The sequence below is a fragment of the Giraffa tippelskirchi genome, chromosome 2, assembly GCF_054371585.1.
Source record: "Giraffa tippelskirchi isolate mGirTip1 chromosome 2, T2T-mGirTip1v1.2.pri, whole genome shotgun sequence".
Taxonomy (NCBI): domain Eukaryota; kingdom Metazoa; phylum Chordata; class Mammalia; order Artiodactyla; family Giraffidae; genus Giraffa; species Giraffa tippelskirchi.
This window is the reverse complement of record NC_137276.1, coordinates 227,675,166-227,695,112: the sequence shown is the minus strand read 5'-3', so window position 1 is coordinate 227,695,112 and position 19,947 is coordinate 227,675,166. Positions and strand designations below refer to the sequence as shown.

At 43.8% G+C, this 19,947-nt stretch overlaps 1 long non-coding RNA gene across 1 annotated transcript; it reads right to left on the bottom strand.

Moving 5' to 3' along the window:
- Positions 1 to 5,013: 5,013 nt before the first annotated feature.
- LOC145539677 (uncharacterized) lies at positions 5,014 to 19,649 on the bottom strand. Its single transcript, XR_014077897.1, has 4 exons — positions 19,559 to 19,649; positions 8,815 to 8,917; positions 7,906 to 8,066; positions 5,014 to 5,206 (listed from the first exon to the last, which is right to left on the bottom strand). It is a non-coding gene; the product is annotated as an uncharacterized LOC145539677 (long non-coding RNA).
- Positions 19,650 to 19,947: the final 298 nt, after the last annotated feature.

The following is a 19,947-nucleotide window of genomic DNA, read 5'->3' as shown; positions in this document are numbered from 1 at the left end:
CCTGCAGTCAGCCCTCCACCAGGCCTTCCATGCCATTTGGAAGCAGCCAAGAGCAGAGTTTCTCCCAGAGGACTGAGCCTCCCTTTAATACACACAGGGAAACATGCCACTAGTCTTGAGATCTGGGGCTGCCCATGCCTATCTGGACGTTTCTGGTAGTCCCGTGGGATAAAAGTGTTTGAGCGGGATCCCTGATACCTAACCCAGCCTTCTTCCTTCTCAGTTCTTTTCCATGGGGTGGGCTCAAGCTCTTCCTTCCATGATGTCTCATATCTTTCCCCAACCCTGTAACAAGGAACCTCCAAGTCTAGTTGTCCCTGGATGAAGTCCACCTCTTCAGTAATTGTGGAAAATTTTCAGGATATGCATCCTCCAGTGTGGGTTCTTGATATGTTTAGGAAGTTTGAAAGTCCTGTCTCTCTCTCTCTACCAAGTCTGGTTTTCAAGACTGTTGTCTTGCTGCAAAACTCTACTTGGATGTCAGAAACTGGTTTCTCTTTGCCTCTTGACATAACAGTTCTGATTCTTTCCCAACCTCCCCCAAGGGGGAACGGATGGCTTAATTCTGGATGAAGAACTGGGAGAAGGCCCTGCCCACGAAAATGCAAGGAACATTAGCAATTTGCAAAAACAAAACACAAACAAACAAAAACCAAGGGAAAAAATCTATCTCTGTCTCATAAACCTGTTACTGAGACTCAAGTGCTTGGGCTCAGTCTGATTTGCTCCTATTCTCAGAAGAGTAACACAAATACTTCAGTGGATGAGAATCGTGCCCCCAGAGTCTGTTCGGCCTCATGTCTCTACTCATCCCAGCCATCCCAATTCTCAGACTCTCAGGTAAGGGACCACAAGAGTCACGTGACCCCGCAACATGAGAACAGGCATTTCTGATTCAGTGGGAACTGGATGGGCAAGCTGATGCCTTTTCAATGTCAGAAAGATGGACAGATGGGGCTGGACTTAATAGTTTTACACCTTAAGTCTGATCTCTTTTGCCCAGTGATGGAAAGGTCTCCAAACTATTTGCCACAACTCACAGAGACACCTGTATGAATTCCTTGATGCCCTCTGTATGGAGGATGCTGTCAGGAGAGTGAGGGAAAACCAAGGAGAAACAGATCCAAATGCATACACAGAGATCGTTTCATTCACCAACTTCTCCAGCAGCCAGTTTAAGCAGATATTTTCATTTTTGATGATCGCCTGCAATTCCTCTGGCAACTTAATTTTCAAAAAACATCATATCAACATCTCTTTTCAACCTCTCAGAGCCCAGTGGAGTGGGTACAAGAGCACAGCCATCACCTTTGACAGATGTGTGAGCTTCTGGGACACAAAGAGGTCATTTGAGATGCTCAAGGTGATCTGATTAAAATAAAACCCCCTGGCACTTGGGTCATGTCCTTCCCACTGGGTCCCAAAGAGAATGTTGGGGGAGGGGGCGCATAAATCTTCATAAAGATCACAATAAATTATGGAAAATTCTGAAAGAGAATGGGCATACCAGACCACCTGACCTACCTCTTGAGAAACATGTATGCAGGTCAGGAAGCAACAGTTAGAACTGGACATGGAACAGCAGACTGGTTCCAAATAGGAAAAGGAGTACGTCAAGGCTGAATATTGTCACCTTGCTTATTTAACTTCTATGCAGAGTACATCATGACAAACGCTGGGGTGGATGAAGGACAGGCTGGAATCAAGATTGCCAGGAGAAATATCAATAACCTCAGATATGCAGATGACACCACCCTTATGGCAGAAAGTGAAGAACTAAAGAGCCTCTTGATGAAAGTGAAAGAGGGGAGTGAAAAAGTTGGCTTAAAGCTCAACGTTCAGAAAACTAAGATCATGGCATCTGGTCCCATCACTTCATGGGAAATAGATGAGGAAACAGTGGAAACAGTGTCAGACTTTATTTTTTTATTTTATAGCTGAATGATGCTATGAAACAGTGTAGAGGGTGCTGGGTGCTCTAGATTCATGCTGGACTTAGAAACAGGAATCCAGTGTAATATTCAGTTCAGTTCAGTCGCTCAGTCGTGTCCGACTCTGTGCGACCCCATGAACCATAACATGCCAGGCCTCCCTGTCCATCACCAACTCCTGGAGTCTACCCAAACCCATGTCCATTGAGTCGGTGATGCCATCCAACCATCTCATCCTCTGTCATCCCCTTCTCCTCCTGCTCTCAATCTTTCCCGGCATCAGGGTCTTTTCAAATGAGTCGGGTCTTCGCATCAGGTGGCCAAAGTATTGGAGTATCAGCTTCAACATCAGTCCTTCCAATGAACACCCAGGACTGATCTCCTTTAGGATGGACTGATTGGATCTCCTTGCAGTCCAAGGGACTCTCAAGAGTCTTCTCCAACACCACAGTTTTAAAGCATCAATTCTTTGGTGCTCAGCTTTCTTTATAGTCCAGCTCTTACATCCATACGTAACCACTGGAAAAACCATAGCCTTGACTAGATGGACCTTTGTTGGCAAAGTAGTGTCTCTGCTCTTTAATATGCTGTCTAGGTTGGTCATAACTTTCCTTCCAAGCAGTAAGCGTCTTTTAATTTCATAGCTGCAGTCACCATCTGCAGTGATTTTGGAGCCCAGAAAAATAAATTCAGCCACTGTTTCCACTCTTTCCCCATCTATTTGCCATGAAGTGATGGGACCAGATGCCATGATATTAGTTTTCTGAATGTTGAGCTTTAAGCCAACTTTTTCACTCTCCTCTCTCACTTTCATCAAGAGGCTCTTTAGTTCTTCTTCACTTTCTGCCATAAGGGTGGTGTCATCTGCATATCTGAGGTTATTGATATTTCTCCTGGCAATCTTGATTCCAGCCTGTCCTTCATCCACCCCAGCGTTTGTCATGATGTACTCTGCATAGAAGTTAAATAAGCAAGGTGACAATATTCAGCCTTGACGTACTCCTTTTCCTATTTGGAACCAGTCTGTTGTTCCACGTCCAGTTCTAACTGTTGCTTCCTGACCTGCATACATGTTTCCCAAGAGGTAGGTCAGGTGGTCTGGTATGCCCATCTCTTTCAGAATTTTCCATAATTTATTGTGATCTACACAGTCAAAGGCTTTGGCATAGTCAATAAAGCAGAAATAGATATTTTTCTAGAACTCTCTTGCTTTTTTGATGATCTAGCAGATGTTGGCAATTTGATCTCTGGTTCCTCTTCCTTTTCTAAAACCAGCTTGAACATCTGGAATTTCGTGGTTCAGGTATTGCTGAAGCCTGGCTTGGAGAATTTTGAGCATTACTTTACTAGCATGTGAGATGGGTGCAATTGTGTGGTAGTTTGAGCATTCTTTGGCATTGCCTTTCTTTGGGATTGGAATGAAAACTGACCTTTTCCAGTCCTGTGGCCACTACTGAGTTTTCCAAATTTGCTGGCATATTGAGTGCAGCACTTTCACAGCATCATCTTTCAGGATTTGAAATAGCTCAACTGGAATTCCATCACCTCCACTAGCTTTGTTCATAGTGATACTTCCTAAGGCCCACTTGACTTCACATTCCAGGATGTCTGGCTCTAGGTGAGTGATCACACCATCGTGATTATCTGAGTCGTGAAGATCTTTTTTGTACAGTTCTTCTGTGTATTCTTGCCACCTCTTCTTAATATCTTCTGCTTCTGTTAGGTCCCTACCATTTCTCTCCTTTATTGAGCCCATCTTTGCATGAAATGTTCCCTTGGTATCTTGTGGATGAACCTTGAAAACATTATGCTAAATGAAAGAAGCCAGGTACAAAAGGACAAATGTTGTATGATTCCATTTAAATGAGATATCTAGCAGGGGCAAGTTGACAGAGACACAAAGTAAATTAATGGTTGCCAGTTGCTAGGAGTGAGGGGAGACAGAACTTAACTGATAATGGCTATGGAATTTCTTTCTGGAGTAATGAAAATATTCTAAACTTAGATTGTAGTGATGGTTACACAACCCTGTAAGTATACTAAAACCATGGAATGTATACACTTTAAATGGGTGAATTTGTGCTATGTGAATGACATTACAATAAATTTGTTATTTTAAAAAGGGAAAGAAAAGAAACAAGAATACTAGTTCTTACCCTGGACCAGCCACTGAGTGACCACGTGGCTTTACAGATGTCCCTGAACCTCAATCACTTTTTCCACACCCATGAAGAGGAATAATAGCATCCTTGGCAAAGTCCATGAACAAGTCCCAGGAAATAAAAATAGAGTCTGGATAATAAATTCTTAATCTTTTTTCCTCCCCCCTGTACCTAAGTCTAGTGTCACTTGCTCGTAAGGTAGAGGCCTGGCACCTGGCCCTTCAAACCAAGGTTCTGGGTTTCAAAAGGCTGCCCCCAGCGCCTCAATGTAGTGGGCTGTGTGCAGAAGCAAAGCCCACGACACCTCCACCCAAGATGGCAGCTGAGGGCTGCGTGCAGAGATGCTGTGTCTGACACTGTGATGAGGAGCTGAGAGCAGCACTCCTGAGCCTGATGTCCGAGAACCTCACTCCCTCCCCACTGACTGGAAGCCTATAAACAGCCCTGTCCACAACCAGTGGGAGAGCACGTTCTCTAGAGTATGAGCACCCACCTCTCTATTTCTAATCAAAAAACAAAGCTTTTCTTTGCTTCTGAACTGAACTGGGTCTTGATCCCTTGGTTTGTCTATTGGCTTGAATGACACTAGACAAGAGGACCCTTGCTGCAGACTGATTCAAAAGGATTGGTAGCAACAGTAATAATAATAATAATATCTGATCCATTCACCTCATAGGATGGTTGAAAGCATCAAAAATAAGCTGTATCGATGCATGTGATTCTCTGGGTGTGTCTTTGTGGAAGGATCTTTTATGACCCAACAAGCCTTTGGAGATGGTACCATGATGACTCGATCCCAATAAGTAGAATGTGCCCACTCTCTTGCTTTTTTCTAATCTCATTTTGGGTATCGACCCCAGCATCTCTGTTCCTTTATTTTAGGAAAGAAAGGAGGAAAAACTTGTGTGCAATCAGGAATACATAGATTAGTCCTTTTATTCTTGCTTATAGATGACTGGGGGTTTCCCGGGTGGCTCAGTGGTGAAGGATCCACCTGCAGTGCAGGAGATACAGGTTTGATCGCTGGGTTGGGAAGATCCCCTGGAGAAGGTCATGGCAACCCACTCCAGTACTCTTGCCTGGAGAATTCCATGGTCAGAGGAGCCTGGTGGCCTGCAGTCCATAGCGTGGCAAAGTGTGAGACACGACTGAAGCAACTTGGCAGAGACACACACAAAGTTGACTGAGCAGAGGAATATGGCAAAGGACAAGGCCTCTTAGCATGCTCAGTCTGTACATTAGAAGGACACTTTATAAAGCCCTTTTACATCTTTTTCTCTTTGAGTCCTCACAGCAACCATGTAGGTAGGTAAGCAGGGTAAATCACATCACCTGGGTTCAGAGCTTGACAGATGGAGCGGACAAGTGATGTGACTGTGACCACGTGGCACTGAACCGAATTCTCCTAAGCCCCCCCCACAAGTATCTCCCTCTGCTCTGGTGCTACATTTAGGGCTGAAACCTTTAGCACTTGAAATAAAAGATTTGAGCAACTTGAGCAAAGGCTTTTCTTCCCTCTGAAAGTCAGCAATAGTTGCTATTAATATTCCTTGAATGTCTAATAATTACAGAATGTGGTATCAATTTCTGGACTTAGGTTGAGACCTATTAGGGGCTCAGATCTGTTCCGGGACCTAAAATGGGTGTGGAAGTAAAGTGGTTGATGACATCTAAGATGGATGAAACTATTAGTGGAGACAAGACAAATTATGAAACAATAATGAATGATTCAGGCCAGAACTAAAACTAGTGTGGGGTAAGACACACATAAGGCTCTAAAGGAACATGATGAAATAACACACGATTGAATCAATGAGTTAAAATTAATGAAAAACATACTATTAAGTACTAGCTTGTGTGGTTCACAATATAAAAGATGCAGGATTGGGATGGAAAATAAATCAATGAAAGTGAGTATTGTTAGGGGAAGTGTCATGGAAGAGAGATTTAACTGGATGTTCATAGATCGCTAAAGATTTCCTATTTCAGGAAACAGTGAAGACAAGCCTGATAAGAGGGAAAAAGAACAAAGTCCCAAACATAGGAATATACTAGGTATGTACGCAGTGGTTGGTGTCCCAGGTAGCGCTAGTGGTAAAGAACTCACCTGCCAATGCAGGAGACATAAGAGACTCGGTTTTGATCTTTGGATCAGGAAGATGCCCTTGAGGGGGGCATGGCAACCCACTCCAGTATGTTTGTTTGGAAAATCCCATGGACAGAGGAGCCTGGCAGGCTACAGTCCATGGATTCACAAAGAGTTGGACACGAGTGAAGTAGTTTAGCACACTCGCACACACCCAAGCAGTGGTGTGCTAGGAAATATTCAACATCCCTGTCTTGGGAAAACAAACCTTTATTTGTAGCATTGACCAGTTTCCAGGGTATAACTGCTCCAAATATGGTTGATCTTGGGCTACCAGTATGACATTATTGAATGTGGAGTTGGGAAGAGATATGTGTTAGCTCACCAGCATATAGTATTTCCAGCATACAATAGACAAAAGTAGTCCCAAGACCAGAGATAATAGTAAACTAATTAGGGACTTATGAGTTTTAAATATTTATTAACTTTATAGACATAATTTATTTAAACTTATATAATTTACTTTTTAATAATGGCCTTGTTTAGCAATTGACTCACAACCTTCCTGGAAATTTAGCATCAGCTCTTGTGAGCCAGTGCAGGACAGTGCTATTGCACGCACATAAAACAAAGAAACCAGACTCATGGGAATGGTTCAGATTGGAGGTTAGCGGGAAATAGAATTCACTTCTTGGAGCCAGGTTAAAAAGACCAGGAAAGACTGAATGAAACTACTCCGTTCAGTCTTGTCCTACTCAAGACTGAATGGAGTAGGATGTAAGGAGGCACTGAGGAGACTCCAGCAAGAAAGCAGATGCCATGGTGTTCAAGGAAGTCGAGAGGGGTGGACAGGATGGAGGGGTGTGGGGAAGACACAGATGAGGGGCTGAAAGGCTGTGAGGTAAGGGGAGCTAGAAGTGAGGGTGGCAAACAGAACCCAGATGGGGAGACTAACGGGAGAGACATTTTGAAGTAAATGCAAGCACAGCTTTGAGCCTGGATTTGGGGATAAGGAGACAGGCCAGTCAAAGAGGCAGGAGACAGGTCTGGGTGACTGAGCGGAAAGTTAAAGTTGAGAGAACTAGCTGATCTCAACACATTGGGAAGGAAGACAGTTTCTTGAACCTGCCGATGGGAGGCAACAGCCAGGAAGGTGTATGATGGAAATGTCCTGTGGACAACTGTGAAGAGATATGGGACTGGAGCTCGGGGGAGAGGAACGTGGTGGAAAATGCCACCATCTTTGAGTGTCTCAGTGCAAAGGTGGCAGAAGAAGCTTGAGAAGGAAGGGCTCTCTGAGGAATACACATGGAAAAGAAGGCCTGAGTGTTGGCACATGCCATCATCAGGGAAATGGGAGGAGGAAGAAACGCTGTGGAAGACTCCAGATTAAGAAGGCACCAGAGAGTAAGACACTCAGAGGAAGAGGTCAGAGACGCCAAGAAGGGGCAGTTTCCAAAGGGGAAGAGAGCATATCAAACGCATTAGGGATGCTGAGTGAGTTAAAAGAGAGAAAAATAAGTTTTCAGAAAGAAAGAGAGACATGTAGGGGAGGGCTCATGAGAGAGGGGATATATGTATACAAATAGCTGATTCACTTAGTTGTACAGCAGGAACTAACATGACATTGTAGAGCAATTATATTCCAATTAAAAGAAAGGAAAGAAAAAAGAGAAACAGTCATGGAATTTAATTCCATCCCATGAAGAGAAATAAATCTCTCCACCTCAGGCAGAAGCTCTTCTCTTGTCCTGGGTCATCTGGAATCCACCTCAGTAAGGCAGCTCACTTTGCTTTCATGGACACAGGCTTTTTGTTTCAAAGATGGAGGTCCCCAGTCAAGCAATAGACGTGTGTGTTGGGAAATCTCAGCATGCTAGACTAGCCCTAAAAATAATGGATAACTTCTCAGCAATCAACAGTGATGACAGAGCTGAGATTACAGAAATTAAAACTTGAATAAGCATCTAGGGAGGTGGAACATGACACAAGCAGCCCTCTCTGAGGGATATGAAGCTGCAGTTTGTGAAATAATCTGGGGGCTACATTGATTCCAGTCGCTTCCTCCGCGAAACCGAAAACACAAGTCTTGTCCCTTTAGAGGAAATCGGTTTTAAATACCCCCAAATAATAAAGGATAAATACAGCTGTCCCCTTGAAGGAATGTGCTGTATACAAGCATTGTTTGTTATGGATGCCAGAGGTATCCACATACAGCCTTTAGGGACTGCTGTATAAATAATGAGTGCTCTTAAAGATGCAAAAGCCAATTCAACAGCATATTCATTGCTCTTATTTTGGATTATGGCTCTTGAGAGAGAAAACAGATTCCAAGCCAAGTAGAGAGAAAGACAATATCCCACATACTGTGTTTAATTTAACAGCAAAATAACAAAAGCAAAGCTTATTCTACAGGTTTATTTCCAAAAGTTAGCAACTCTGGCCAGTCTCTTGCTTCATAAGGAGCTAATATTAATAGCCAGAATATATACATTCTAGTTTTGTTTTAAAGAATGTGTCATTTTCCCTTTAGTTCTCCATTTTTGTCTGTAACCCTCTAAAAGGGTAACTCATGTCCTCATATTTTTTTTTTTCATTTTGTACTTGAGTGATAAAAGCTTTCTTAATTTCTTACCTCTTTATGATATGTATTAAAGCCTCGCCCATATTACTGCACCAGACTTTAATTAGGGGAAGATTATTTCCTGATTCTATCTCCTTAGCTCCATGGGATTGTGCTACAAGCAGGAGAACCACAGGAGAAATGAGTAAAAATGACAAAATTGTTTGTTGGCAGGGCTTTGGGGAAGCAAGCACACTAAACTTTGCTGGTGGCACCATAAACTGAAAAAAAAGTCTTAAAAAGCAATTTTGCAATATGTGACAAGTCATAAAAATTATTCTACTCTTTGACCTGGTAGAGCCTCTTGGGGAAAAATGTCCCCAGGAATCATTCCAAGGCAACAAACTTATTTGCAAAAAAAAAGATGTTCCTGGTCCTGTCGTATATTAGAATGAATCCTTGGAAACAGCCCAAGTACCCAACTGTGAGGAAATGGTTTGGGCAGACTGTGCTCTATTAATACAATGGAATATTAAACGGTCACTAGGAAGGACAATTATAGAGACGATTATGAAATCTGGGAAGAATCATGCAAAAGCACTCTGAGTGGAAAAAGTAGAAAATAGATCGGTACACAAAAATAAAAAGTAAAATCATCTAATGTAAATAACTAGCCATATAAGGGTTCAGTTATTGGCACTCCTTATTCTTTTATTTCACTCTGGGCCTGTTTGACCTCATTGTTTACTAAATCCTACAACTCTCAACTAGCAGGCAGTTTAGTCCCCTCAAAGGCGAACAGCAAAATCAGAAAATGGAGGAAAGGAGGAGGTATAACATAGTTTAAAACCAATGCTGAGGACCTTCCCTGGTGGTCCAGTGGTTAAGATTCCGTGCTTTCAGTGCAGGGGGCATAGGTTCCATCCCTGACTGGGGAACTAAGATCCTGCATGCCATTCAGTGTGGTCAACAAAATAAATAAATAAAACCAATATAGTATTTTGCTCTGTTGTGTGTATCCATACAAATACACATACATGCGTGTGTGTGTATCTGCATACAGACAGAGAGTGTGCTTCATTTGAACCAAAAATAGTATTTTTTAAAGAATGTGAAAAATTTTAAGGAAATCAGTCCTGAATATTCATTGGAAGAACTGATGCTGAAGCTGAAGCTCGGCTAGTTTGGCCACCTAATGTGAAGAACTGACTCATTGGAAAAGACCCTCGTGTTAGGAAAGATTGAAGGTAGGAAGAGAAGGGGATGACAGAGGATCAGATGGTTGGATGGCATCACTGACTCAATGGATATGAGTCTGAGCAAGCTCCGGGAGTTGGTGATGAACAGGGAAGCCTGGAGCGTTGCAGTCCATGGGGTTGCCAAGAGTCGGACACGATACTGAACAACTGAACTGAACTGAAAGAATGTGAGCATTGTGTGTTTACCACAAATAAAACGAGGGACTTTAAAAGGCTGACAAATACTAAGTTCCCCTCTTACAATGTGTTCTAGTTATTTACTTAACCTATTTAGTGATGGCATCCGTACTGGATCTCCAGATAGTCCATTGAAAGTGCTCATACTGAAGCAGTCTAGCCGCCCACAATCCTGTGGGGGCAACTATCACAGAAAATAATTTCCTGTCCAGCAATTTGCCCAGGAAGAGAGTTTATATGAGATAAACAGGCTGATGGTCTGCTGCACTGAAACGGCAGTATGGCGGCAGACTTCAGGCAAATTTTTAAATGCTCAAAAGTGAGTTCTCTAAAGAGAAATGGACTAAATGGAGGACCAAACAGTCATTTTGAGTGGACGGCTGAAAAGCGGATGGCATAGGTAATAGTAAAATGTGACAAAACCATGAGGAAGTGAGTTTTGAATATCTGTTATACGTGCTTTTAAGAAAATGTGTTTAATTATAATCTTACACTTTTTAAATTTTAATATTAGTTCACAAAATTCCCCCAAAGTTAACAACCAGTTCTTGCAAGCCAGCTCCAGCACAATAATCTGGCTCACCAATCCATCTCTCCATTGACATTTGGACCAAAACAATCCTGTGCTGTGCCTTCAATGAAGTTTTCTCCCACTGGGGTTCTAGAACAGCACACTTCTTTGCCATTTCAGGCACATCATCTCACTTCTTATCTTGGTTCCATCTCTTTTCCCTACATCCTTTGCATATTAATATGCCCGGGTTTTCCTTCTTGATTTGTGTCCCTTTTTATCTTCCCTGAGTGGTCTTATTCATCACCATCATGTGAAGGACTCCAAAATGATTCCTGTGTTGAACCCCAAATTCTGAATTTTTTCCCAGGTTTTAGAGGGCCCATGAGCATCTCTACCTGCTCCTTATCCTTGTGTCTTCTTTCCTATCTCTTCATCCAAACTTAATAATTTTCATGCCTTCTTCATCTTGGGATAAGGAGATTCCCAGTCATTCATTAATTCATTTGCAAACATTAATTATTCAATAGGGGCCAGGCAGACTTTCAGGCTATAGAAATATAATAGAGAACAAAATTGGCAGTCCTTCAGAAGCTCACAGTCTACAGAGTGACACCAGACAGCCCACAAAACAAAGAAACAAAACCAAAAGATATTTCACAGTGTCAGATAATGATAAACCTGATGCATGGTAAGACATCTCAGCAGCATCCTCTGCTCCCTCCTCCTCCACTCCTTACATCCAATTGGATACTAAGATCCTTAAGTCCCTGAATGGAAACTTCCCCTCTCTCCTGTGTGTGTGTGTTAGTCACTCAGTCGAGTCTGACTCTGCAACGACATGAACTGTAGCTGGCCAGGCTCCTCTGTCCATGGGATTCTCCAGGCAAAAATATTTGGTCATTATCACCTAGGACTTCCACAGTCTCTGACATGCCCTCCCTATTCCAGGTTCATGCCTGATCCACGTTTCACACTTTTTCTGGAGCTTTCCAAAACACTAACCACGTCTTTCCCCTCCCCTTGTTAAATACCTTGGAGGTACTTTAATAAGGATAGGATTAGTCGCTCAGTCATGTCCAACTCTTAGCGACCGCATGGACTGTAGATCTCCAGGCTCCTCTGTCCATGGGATTCTCCAGGCAGGAATACTGAAGTGGGATGCCATTTCCTCCTCCAGGGGATCTTCCTGACACAGGGATCGAACCTGGGTCTCTCACATTGCAGGCAGATTCCTTACCATCTGAGCCACCAGGGAAGCCCACTTGACTAGGATGAAATTCTTGGCATGTTAAACAAGGAAACTAATTTTGTTGGCTATTGACTGTGTGTAAAATGCTCAGTGATCACACTCACACATGCATGAGTGCACAACACATACACGCACAATGTATTTACTTCTACATCCCCAACAGTCACAGAAAAGATTTCATCATCCTTCAACAACTTGATGAGTTGTCCTGACTTTTCACTTGGTGCTAGACACTTTCACAGTTGGCCCAACACTTCTGGTGAAGTTTCCTCTCCTGCCCCTCCCCCACCACACTTGAAACCTGGTCTCACTGCCTTAAGTTCCTGTTTGAAGTCAGTTCACACACTTGAGCCTGTACTCACCTTGTCCCCTCTGCCAAGGATGCATTTGCTTCCCTTTCTCTATGACCCTGATGTGGGGAAAGACTGAGGACAGGAGGAGAAGGGGGCGACAGAGGATGACATGATTGGATGGCATCACCGACTCAATGGACATGAGTTTGAGCAAACTCCAGGAGGTAGTGAAAGACAAGGAAGCTTGGCATGCTGCAGTCCATGGGGTTGCAAAGAGTCAGACAGGACCTAGAGACTGAACAACAACTCTGCAAAATGCGATGCTACCGTTAGATGCCTCCTTCTTAGGGAAAGCCTCCTCCCTCTGACCCCCACCACCATCCTTTGCCCCTGAAGTCCCTCCCTTCTGAGCAGTTCCACAGCATTTTGCTCATGAGACACCTTGTTGAGCATTTACTATGTTCTGGGCACAATTCCAGACATTGGGGTTAGAGTGCTGAACAAATCTAGGTCCCTGCTCTCATGGGGTTGGTATTCTAGTGAGCAGAAATGGAACGCAAACACTCAAATAAATTCAAGTAGTAATGCCCTCTGTGAGACAAATGAGTTGAGGGGAAGGAGTTCGGGTTAGGTCAGGGAGGGAACCCACAGCACATATCTCCAGGTTAGAGTGGGTCCTGGGTCCCCGTTCATCTCCCCCAGGAATCAGTGAGGGTAGGGCTCCTGCCTTGTTTCTCTTCGTCCCATGCCACGTAGCACACATGCAGTAAGCATTCGTCAAATAAGCAACTAAACCAATGGACTTTCACAGACTGTTTGTTTGGAGGCACGATATCCAATCAATGATCAATGTTTCAAGTTCTGCAAAAATTCTTCCGATGGCTTCGTAGACAATCCTGCTGACACAGCGTGCCTCCTTTTCAAGCTATTCATAGCAAGCCACCTGAGTGGCTCACACTTCCCCCATTTCCACCCGTCCCCTCCTTCCACGGCCATTGTACAGCATCCAGCCATCTGACAGGGAGAGGAAACGTTACATCCTATGACTTCCCAAATTTGAAAGCACGAGGATTATTTCTGGCTTGGAAGCGGTTCAGTCCCAGGAATATCCATGCCAGCATCCGTTCTAAAGTTAATCTACTTCTCCATCTGTACCATTCATGAATCTACCCATTTGGCCTCCCGGGAAAGGAAGTGGCTGGATAGATTCCACAGTGACAGGAGACTGTGAGCAAGAGCTTCCTTTTAGGGAAATGCTCAGAGCATCTCCGCAAGGACAGACTCATGAGACATCACATGTGTTTTTCACACTCTCACAGAACACACACAGCAGATCAGTGATGAGGCAGGGGGCACCAAGAACTTTCATCCTTCTACCCTGAAAACAGAACGGTGACTTTGGCAGGTGTGATCACATTTCACGTTGTTTGGGGCTCCCCAATTACATTACTTTTTTGTTTGGGTGGAAAAACAGCACATATCCTTTGACCACTAGTACAAGTACAAAAATTACAAGAGGGAATACTATTCCAGGTGGTTTAAACCCCAATACCTTATCTCCAATATGCTTGCTCTCACTGTATTCAGATTTGCATGAGTGTGTGAGGGTGCATATATATTGGACTATTTGTACAGCCTACTACATTGCTAAGAGGATTTTAGGCAATTTAGAAAATCACTTAAATGTAAGAAGATTGTGAGACTTAAAAATGGGATAAAATTTTTCCATATGATGTTTACCTGAAATGAGGTTGACTTATTGTATTAGATCTTTCTTACTGAGATTTGCTAAAACATAATTAAATCCTTCTGGATAGGAACTTGGGACTCCAAAGGAAATAATGGTGCTAACAGACGCCCAGGGTAATATCTCTGGAAATAAAAAAGATTATGTTCCTCATTTCAGGCACATTTTTACACAATAGATGAAAGAGAATTGTCTTCCGTGTGGTGAGCAGTAGTGAAGCTCTGAATGTTTTTAATTTCTCGACCTTGGTGTCAAGACCTCCCAACTCACAGACTCATACCACCCGGGATGTCTCCAGGTCCTGTTGTCAAGGGCAAGGGAGGTGGGGCAGAGAGCCAAGAGATTAAAACATCCTCAAGAATAGAAAGTGACTACTTTTTTAATTTCATATTAGCCTGCAGAAGGATAGGAGGATGTAGGAGATGAGGAGTAGTTAGAAAAGAAGAGAAATATAGGAGAAACCACAACCTAAAACACTGACTGCCATAAACCTGAAACACTGAGAACCATGGATCTGTGTAGATGTTGGGCTGAGGAGGCAGGATACAGGGTGGGAGTTAGGAGCTTGGGTCCGGCCCAGATTGGCCTGGATTCTTCCTCATCAGCTCTGCTGTTTACCAGCTGTGTGACCCTGGGCAAGGTCACGAAGCTCTTAGGATCCAAGTGTACAAGGTGCTTATTATTCTTAACTCTTTTTTTTTTTTTTTAATTTTTAGCACAGTCTCGTACTACAGTTCTTGTTTTGGGCCTTTGGTTTTAAGCATTAAAACAAAAGCTTATGCAACTAATCACTAATATTCTATACTTCTTTCATTCTAGAGCTGTGGTTCTTACAGTGTGGTCCCCAAACCAATAGCATCTGGTATCATCTGGGAATTTGTTAGAAAGGCAAATATTTAGTTTCTAACCAAGACCTATTAAATAGGTCCTAACCAAGACCTATTAAAGAAGAATCTCTGGGTGTGGGCATAGCCATCTCTATTTTAACAAGGTCCCTGGGGCTCCTCATGTACACAAAAGTGGAAGGAGCACTGTTCTAAAGAAAATAGATGGTGTTTAGGCCTCCTTTCTGCTACAGAGGATTATTTCTTTTTGAAGTCAAAAAGCCAAAGTAGGAGACCTCTTGAGAAAGTTCCCTTTCCATTTTCAGAAGCACAATGGAATGAAAAGAGGCACAAGATGCTGGCGAAGAGGCACATTTCTGTTGGGGGCAGGCCTGAGAAAAGATCACATCTGTTTTCCGAGGTGGGCCTTAGGTGGATGAAGTCCAGAGTTTTGGCCTCCAGGGACCTACCTAGCTTCTTCACAAGCATGTCAAGTCTTTACCCTAAATAGCCCATGACTGAAAAGGTGGCCAAAGACTTTGCATATCTTTTTCGAATACCTGCTTTTCTCTCAGTCATGTCTGACTCTTCATGACCCCATGGACTGACAGCCTGCCAGGCTCCTCTGTCCATGGGATTCTCCAGGCAAGAATACTGGAGCGGGTTGCCATTTTCTTCTCAGGGGATCTTCCCGACCCGGGGATCAAAATCTAGGTCTCCTGCACTGCAAGCAGATTCTTTACCATCTGAGCCACCAAAGAAGCATACTTTCTTTTCACTTTCCCTCCTTAGTGGGTTTACAAACCACTGCCCCAACCCTAAATTCACGACATCGTATCTGATCTTGTGCAAAATAGATTGATATGGGCTTAAAATGTGACCTTTGGATGCCCTTTGTTGTGTGCCAGTTGCATTGGAGCAAAGAGTCCTCATCTGTCTTTGCCTTTTTCCCCTTAATTTTCTATAAATTACTATAATAAAGATTTCTTCATATACAAACTCTCTAGCCCGTATGAAAATGTGAAACCAAATAAACACACTACAACTAAGAACAATTAAGTCCATTTTACTTTACCTCCTAGAAAAGGAAGTTAAAGTATCTTAATTCCAACAGTCAGCTTGAGACAGAAGACTTTGTATGTACAGCAGCATGGTCCATGGAGGAAGCCACCAATTTACTCACCCTGGGTCTCCAGATATCCAGAGAGAATAAGAGACAAGAGCAGACCTACATCACCTTAGAGGTGTGGTTGGGGTTTCCCTGGTGCAATACCTGGATTCACAAACATGTAGACCGTGATGGATTAATAAGAGGACTAGAGCGTGAACTGTGGTGTTGGAGAAGACTCTTGAGAGTCCCTTGGACTGCGAGGAGATCAAACCAGTCAATCCAAAAGGAAATCAACCCTGAATATTCATTGGAAGGACTGATGCTGAAGCTGAAACTCCAATACTTTGGCCACCTGATATGAGGAGCTGACTCACTGGAAAAGACCCTGATGCTGGGAAAGATGAAAGCAGGAGAAGGGGATGACAGAGGATGAGATGGTTGGGTGGCATCACCAACTCAATGGACATGAGTTTGAGCAAGCTCTGGGAGATGGTGAAGGAGCGAGAAGCCTGGCGTGCTGCAGTCCATGGGGTCGCAAAGAGTCAGACATGATTGAGCAACCAAACAACAACAAGAACAAGATCCAGTGGGATGACCTAGCTGGTAGCAACCACACACCTTGTCCATGAATTTCCTCTCTACTGGACCCTGCACTCAGCTCTCTGAGACTTGAAACTCTAACACAAAGACCAAGCTGAGAAGGTACCCTGGTCATCCATCACTCTTCCACACGTGCCTCCCATCCATGACCTTTACATGATTACTCAGAAGATTATAAACTCAGTAATTATGGAGGTCCACTTTACTGAACAGTGTCTGAATGGGCATTAAGGTCTTTTCAGGTTTTTATGTTTTTTCCCATCCAAAGGGAACAAACAGAGGTTTGGTAGGATTTTGCTGGTGACAGCAATAATCAGCTCCTTGAAGGCGGTGTTTACGGACTCCACCAACATTTATTGAGCATGTACTACACATCAAGCACTGGTCTTGCTTTACAGTGGTGAGCATAACAGAGTAGAAAACCAAATTCAGCAGAGTACATTTCAGAGGTCTTATTGACTTTAGTCATCCATTCATGAATCAGTCAACATCCAATCAAGCAGATAAAAAGGAGCTCTGAGGAGCTGTGCAAAATGAAAGGCAGAAACGAACAGGAGCAAGGTTTTTGCCAGGTTACTTTCCTTTAGAGGGTGGCAGGGGCCTACTCGGAGAAGGCGATGGCACCCCACTCCAGTACTCTTGTCTGGAAAATCCCATGGACAGAGGAGCCTGGGGGGCGGCAGTCCATGGGATTGCGAAGAGTCGGACACGACTGAGCGACTTCACTTTCTCGTTTCCCTTTCATGCACTGGAGAAAGAAACGGCAACCCACTCCAGTGTTCTTGCCTGGAGAATCCCAGGGACGGGGGAGCCTGGTGGGCTGCCATCTATGAGGTCGCACAGAGTCAAACACGACTGTAGCGACTTAGCAGCAGCAGCATCAGGGGTCTACTGGGCAGATGACAAAATGAATGCTCATAAGGTGATTCCTTACTGACTGACTGAAGATTCCATTTCTGGGAAAGCTGAAGCTGTAATTCCATTAAGGCTTGATTTGGTGATGTGAACGTTAGGTCATCCCACTGGATCTTGTTCTTTTTGTTGCAGTCTTGTTGTCTTCTTTTTAACAACATAAAAATTGTTAAATTTTTATGTTGTTAAAATAACATAACAACATACTAATCCTAACCCTAATAATAATAATAATAACCCTAACATAACAATCCTAACCCAAATGTAAAGTGACATGAAAGTCACTCAGTCGTGTCCGACTCTTTGCAACCCCATGGACTATACAGTCCGTGGAATTCTCCAGGCCAGAACACCGGAGTGGGTAGCCTTTCCCTTCTCCAGGGGATCTTCCCAACCCAGGAATCGAGCCAGGGTTTTCTGCATTACAGGCAGATTCTTTACCAGCTGAGCTATGAGGGAAGGCCCTGGCCCTAATGCAACTTATAATCTAGTAGGAGGGACAGGTCTCCAATTTACAATACAACAATAAATGTAAAAGCATGCACTCTCTTGCCAGGTGCTATGAGAAAGTATAAAGGGGACTTTAATTAGGTGGAAGGGGTGTCAGAGAAGGCCTCTTTGAGGAAATCATCTCAAAAATGAAGAAGCCCCAGCTAGGGGCTGATTTAAAGGAAAGACTGGTGAGGCCAGAGCCCAGTGAGCAGGAGAGATGGGTGAATAAAAGGAAGCTGGAGGTAAGCAGGGGCTAGATTACACTGCTCTTGAGGACAAGTGAAAGACTTTGATTTGAAGCAATAGGAAACTATGGAAGGTCTGGGGGCAGGGTTTTAAGGAGATTTGGCTTTTACTTAGAGGAGATCATTCTGGCTGCCGGAGAGAAGGCCGCAGGTGGACACAACCACAAACAGTCATAGGTGGGAAGCTAATGGGTTCTCCAGGTAAGAACTCTTGGTGCTGAACCTGGGATAGGGGAGTGGAGATGGAGGGAAATACAGAGATTGCAGAGGTACTCAGAAGGCAGAGTCAGCACACTCTGTGATAAAGGAGAGAGAGTTGCAGGGGCAAGGAAGCAGACAGTGGCTTTGTATTCAAAAGGGGAATACAGTAGAGGAGGAGGTTGAAGGGGAAGGTCAGGAGGCTGCTTTGGAAGGGCTGAGGTCAAGGAGTCGAAGAGAGCTCCAAGTCGAGCTGATAAGAAGGGGGAGCTCAGAATCCTTTCAGAACCCTTTCTGAGCTCTCCCTCCTTATCAGCTCGACTTGGAGCTCTCATGGACTCCTTGATCTCAGCCCTTCCAAAGCAGCCTCCTGACCTTCCCCTTCAACTTCCTCCTCTACTGTATTCCCCACCTCCACTAGCCTGGCCTAACAAAGGACAACCATGCAACCCGAAACACTCCACCGAATCTACAGTTTACCTGGAGGCCTCGAGAGCCCTAGTCTAAAGAAGGCTTAACAGTCCCTGTGGAAACACCGTGTAAACACTGAAATCCAACCACAAACTGGTCGATTGCCAAGAGGGCACCCAAAGAGTTAAATGCATAGTAAGTATGGAAATTACTTTATTTATCCTCAAGCTCCCTCCCATATTACAGTTCATATACTCAAGTCCCAGTATAATAAAATCTGGATTAAGCTGTTGTAGAGCTTAATGGAGCCAAGTCACGATGCCAAGTTTCAGTTAATACATTTTAAATGAAAACACACCAGCAAGATTTAGAACAAGGGTCAGGAATCATAAAATAAATACCGCAAAATAATTCTCCATTGTGAAATGACGGGCGTCATGCCCCTGGGAGTCTAAAATCTCTTCTGAGTTCAACAATCTTTTCACTTGGAGACAATTAGCAAACCACTGGCAGGCTCTGCTCTTACCTTTAGGGAGGGAAAGAAAAGAAGCACACTCGGACAAGGGAGCCAGACTTTTGTCTTCTTCTTTCTAAACTTGGCTTGCTAAGTCATTTCAGTCGTGTCCGACTCTTAGGGACCCCATGACTGTAGCCTACCAGGCTCCTCTGTCCATGGAATTCTCCAGGCAAGAATACTGGAGTGGGCTGCCATTTCCTACTCTAGGGGATGTTCCCAACCCAGAGATCGAACCCAGGTCTCCCATATTGCCGGCAGGTTCTTTACCAACTGAGCCACCAGGAAAACCCACACTTGGCTTGAGGCACTGTCAAAATATGATTGCTCTGGTTAGGGAAGACACTGACCAACCAACAACTGGGCAGGAGTAGAGGGCTAGGAAAGAAGAACCTGGTTGTGTGCAAGCTTCTAGAACCTTCTAGAGGCTGAATGAACCCCTGTCTCTAGGGATACCTGTGTTTTCCAAGGGCCGTAGGTGGTAGAGTAAATAAAAAGCGTTTCTCATCCATCTGTCTAAACCCAGCCTCACTGTGAGTCCTGCCAGAGAATTTGGCTCTGCTTTCAGAGAAGGTCATTTCTGCTACAAATATTCTTTGCCATGGTGAGAATGAAGGTAGAGTCTCACTGCCATCTTCAGGGGCTTGCCCTTTCTGCTC